The following is a 5,300-nucleotide window of genomic DNA, read 5'->3' as shown; positions in this document are numbered from 1 at the left end:
CCGATCCCCGACGTGGTCCAAGGCCATGTCGAGCTCGCTCTACGGCCACGCGCGTGTCATCGCCGACGACGACAAGTTGACCATTCATTTCCGCGCCAACGGCGAGACGACGACCATGTTCGACTCGGTCGAGATCAAGCGCCGCGCCAAGCCCGCGTGCTAATATGTTCATGTACCTAGCTTGGCGAGAGTCAGGTTGCTTTTGCGAACGATGAATATATTTCTGTTTTGTTTCTTTGAATCGACCCTTGCTAGAATCTCATGGAAGGTACTGTAATATGTTGAGCTCATAGAGTGCATGAGTCCAATCCCAGAGGCGTGAAGTAGATATACAGTCAAGGAAGTGATAGCGACCGTCCCAAATGGGTTTGGAGGCTTCGTCAATGAAAGTAGAGTTGCATAGGCGCAAGCCCAGAAGCATCGAGTGAATATGTAGATGTGTAATCGATAGCGACCAATCCCGATAGGAGTTGGAAGCTTCGTTGATGCACCGAGGCGCATTGCGCTACCTCATAGTCATCGTTCTGAAGACATAAGCGTAGGCCCAGAGGCTGATTATTAGACGCAACCGTTCCGTAAGGACTTGGTTGTCTCGTCATTGTCGGTTCGACGGGTCCATGCGGGTGACGTCGTTCTCACGACACGCGTCACGGTACCACGGCGTGTCGTTGATCGCCTTCGTGACATCAACCGTCACGGTCGTTCGCAGGGCAGCGACATCGACGACTCCATCGTAAGGTCCTTGGCGACGTTGTGGTGTGCGTCGTGACCGCGGTGTTCGAGTCGTGGCTGCCGACGTCGCATCGGCGTTTCATCGATGTTGCGGCTGTCGACGTACAAGCAGACGGCGTCGCATCGGCATCGCGGCAGTTGGCGTCGCATCGGTGTCGTAACGGTTGGCGTCGCATCGGCGTCGTAACGGCGTCGCGGCAGTTAGCGTCGTGGCGGCGTCGCATCGATGTCGTAGCAGTCGGCTTCGACCTCTAGTATGCCGTCACGTAGAGACATCGTCAGCGTGTTGTAGCTCGTTGGAAACGACGTCATAGCTTGCCATGCAGTCACCATCGTGGGAGCAGTCGAGACTGGTGTCACCGTCGTGGAAGCAGTCGGGGCCGATGTCACCGTCGTGGGAATGCGACACGGGCTGCAGCAGTCGCTTGAAGATCAGTGGTAGAAGCACAAGCATCGTGTGCGGCGTGGTCTGGGCATCCGGTGCTGACTGCACCCGTGGGTTGCGCGGGCGCGTCGACTTCAAAAGAGCTGTCGCGAGCGGTGTTGTTGCAAGCGTGTACAAGCACATCGTCGACCGGCATGGGAGCATTTGCGTCGTCGCGTCCTCGTAGGACACGACCATCATCGACCATCGACTTCGACAACGCGGCGACTGGGCAGGAGCGTCGACGTCATGAGCAGTCGCGGTTTGTGGTCGTTGTAAGCGAGGCAGGCGCGTCGACGTTGGACACGACCATCTTCAGGCATCGACGTCGACAGACGTCTGGCGTCACCGTAATCGATTATTTTGAGCTTCACGGCGTCGTCGCGGCATCGGCGTCGGTGTCGGCTCACGTGTACGTCTCACAACCGGGCGTCCTTTGCCGGGCATCGTTGGGGCGTGACATATCGTCGGCCGTCGCGTCCGTCGTGGACACCATTGTGTCGGCCTAGTAGGCACCGTGACGTCGTAATGTCGGCAGGTGTTGTCGCCACCGAGAGCACCAATGTTGACAGTCGAACAATTGCAGCACACTGCCGTTGCAGCGTCGTCAAGTGTCACTTGAGCAACGACGGCCAGCCCACCGTCAAGGTGCGTAGGCGGCATCGACTCTTTTGGTCATGCTGGACACTACTGCTGTGTCGTCGACTGGCACGACCTTGTCGAGCACCGGCGTTACGTCCACATCGGGGCTCCGTGGCGTATGCGTCGTCGACGGTGGTCGCGCCGTGTGGAAACTCTGGGGGACGTCGACTACCTTGTCCTTGTCGAGCACAGTCGTTGTGTCTTGTTCGGGAACGACCTTCGTCACACTAGGCAGCGTCTCTTGGCGGTCAACGGTTGAGCATTGCCGTCGTCAAGGTATGGAGTCATCAGTCGACGGTCCTTGCATGCTTGCTGCCGCCGCTCTTCCCCTGGCTCCGGCAAGCGGTCGCCGAGGATTGCAGCCGCCAGTGCTCGCCTTGGTAATCGGTGCCGGACGTTGGTAGGCCGGAGGCTACGAGGATTGCCAATCGTTGTGTTGTGAGCACCGTGTCGCCAGGCATCGCAGCGGCGCCATGAGCGCCGGTAGTCGTAATATCAAAGTCCATTTGGTCCGTCGTTGCGCTGGCATGGTGACGCGCGACGACGTAGCGAGCAGTGCTCGTCGTGGCAGTTGACAGCGTCGTAATCAACCGCTGCACCGACATGTCAACGTCGGGAGCCGTCGTGATCGACCAATGCCCAGACGCGTCAATGGCGAGCGTCATCGCGAGCGGCAATCGTATCGACGGAGAGCGCCGTTCTCGGCGGCGGCTTCACCGCCTGTCGGCGTCGACCGGTGGCAATCTCGACCGTGAGCGCCATCGTATCGACAAGTTGGCATTTGCCAGCGATCATCTTGACCATGAGCGGTGCCGTAGGTGACCGTGGCATCGATCTGTCGACGTCGATCATAGTCGTTTCTGAGGTTTACCATCTCAATGGAGACCGTCGTCCACGGGGACTGTTGCACCGTCATCTTGGTGTCACGCGTCGATCGTCTGGGATACCGTCTTTGTTGGCCGTGGCACCGACGTGTCAACGGCGGCGCAACCGACGACTGGCATGCCACCGTCAGGTCGCGTCGCAGTCGGTTGCCGATGAGACTATGTGCAGCTGGTGCACCGACGTAGTGACCTTGGAGTTGCCGCTGTCGGTGGTCGTCGTGGGCTTCAGCGCCGTCGCAGCATCGACACGTTGACTTCAAGAGGCACCTCAACATATCTTGACATGGCGACAACTGGCACCGAGTTGTGCTGCAGTGTATCGCGTAGGTGTCATCGCGTGCTGGTCGTGCGTCACGTTGTCGCTCGTCCCCTGGCACCGGTGCGATCGCAGTCAGCAGTCGTAGCGTGTTGCCGCGGGACTGGTTGCGAAGGGACCAGCGTCGTGTACGGCATGCGCTTGGACATAGCATCCGTGACCCATTGATGCAGAGCAGTTCCGTGTCTTCCCCTGGCTCTGCAAAGCCATCGTGGGAACGGGTCCATCGGGGTGTGCATGGTGGAAGGGACGCAATCGTCGACGTCAAGCTCAGCTGCCGACGGCAGGGCTCAGTTGCCGACCACCGAGAGGCTGTTGTCGACGGTCGAGAAGCAGTTGACGACGACCGAGGGGAAGTTACAGACGGTAAAGAGACAGTCGACGACGACCGAGAGGCAGTTGGCGACGTTCGGGAGGCAGTTGCCGGCAGCCGAGGTGCAGTTGTCAACGGTCAACTGCAGTTGCAGACATCCAGCTGCCGTTGCAGACATCCAGCTGCCTTTGGCTGCAGATTGTCGACGTCCGACGGTAGTCGTCACCGGCACAAAGACGACCAACGCCCGAAGGCGGTTGCAGACGTTGACGGGCAGTTGACTGCGGTTTGTCGACGGTCAACTGCGGTTGCAGACGTCGAGATGCAGTTGGCTGCACGCGTGGCAACGTCTGACGGCAGTTACCGGCGCCACAAAGTAGGTGGACAACGCTCGGCTGCGGTGGCATGCATCCGACGGCAGTTGCAGACTTCGGGAAGGCAGGTGCCGACGTTTCACGGCAGTCGTTAACGTCCGACTGTAGTTGTCGACGCTCAGGCGCCGTTGCCGACGTCCGGCGCAGTTGTCGACGTCCAGATATTGTCGCTGTCAGGCAGGCGGTGGACGGTGGCGTGCTGCGGTTGTCGACACGAGACCGCAATTGTCGGAGTACGCCCGCCCGACGACATATCCGACCGCAATCCGCGGTCGCCACCGAGGCAAGCGCGGCGCAGTTACACGTTGCGGTTTCGTCGTCATCTCTGTCGTCACCCGATCGCGTGGTGTCGCTGACATACATTGATCGACGGACAACGCGTCCGAGAGTCGTGGTCGGCGGCGGCCGAGAGCGGTTGTTTGCGATTTGGCGCGGTTGGTGACGACTGAGCGATGTCGTCGAAGTCCGGGACCAGTCGGCGGTGGTCGAGTTGCCGGTCACCAGCCTCCACTGCGGTTGTGGTGCTGCTATTGGTGCTTTAGCCGTTTTTCACTTGCAAAAGTGCTACCGGAAGGGTTCACCCATGGGGTTCACCGCCAACACAACAATAGTCAAGCTGAGGTCCAAAAACTTTGATTCAAAGAAACAAAACAGAGATAGATGCATCGTCCGCAAGAGCAACCCGACTCTCGCCAAGCTAGGTACATGAACATATTAGCACGCGGGCTTGGCGCGGCGCTTGATCTCGACCGAGTCGAACATGGTCGTCGTCTCGCCGTTGGCGCGGAAATGAATGGTCAACTTGTCGTCGTCGGCGATGACACGCGCGTGGCCGTAGAGCGAGCTCGACATGGCCTTGGACCACTCGGGGATCGGCTTGATCGCGCCCTGGTAGAGACCGTGGCCGCCCGTACCGACGGTAAAGTACGTCGGGGCACCCTCTGTGATCTTGTTCTTGAACACCGGCGCCGTGCGCTCGTACGAGTGGACGTGGCCCGACATGACGGCATCGACGCCGTGCTGGTAGTAAACGTCCTCAAACTTGGCCTGGAGACTGCAGTGGGGCTGCTTGCGGACGTCGCCGAGCTTGCCGCCGTCGTCGGTCGAGTTCATGTAGTAGTTGCCCTTCCAGCACGACTCGGCGTCCGGAATCTCAAACTTGACGGGCGAGCATTGGCACTGGTGCTTCAGCCACGAGTTGTAGTACGCGTTGTGCTTGAAGACCACCACGTACGGCGTCTTCTCGCGGTTGACGCTCGCGAGGTCCTTCTTGAGCCAGTCGAGCTGCTGGTTGCGGTGGGCAAACCAGTAGTCCGAGCCAATGTTCTTCTTGCCGAGAATACCCGTGTAGTCGTCGAGAAAGACGGCGTGGATGCTACCAATGTTCTTCGAGTACCACGTGCGGTGGTCTTTTGAGGCGTCGGCCGAGATCGGCGTCACGATGCGGTTAATGTACGCCGAGAAGTACTCCGAGTCGCACTCCGGGTGATCGTAGTTGACGCCGCTGTCCTGGATGACCTCGTGGTTGCCCGTGATACCGAGGAGCGGCACCTTCGAGAAGAGTGGCTGCGTCGCCTCGAGCCACTTGTCCCAGTCTTCGTGGCAGCCGTTGGCG

The sequence above is a fragment of the Saprolegnia parasitica genome (assembly GCF_000151545.1).
Source record: "Saprolegnia parasitica CBS 223.65 unplaced genomic scaffold supercont2.116, whole genome shotgun sequence".
Taxonomy (NCBI): Eukaryota; Oomycota; class Saprolegniomycetes; order Saprolegniales; family Saprolegniaceae; genus Saprolegnia; species Saprolegnia parasitica.
Note: the sequence above shows the minus strand (reverse complement) of the source record.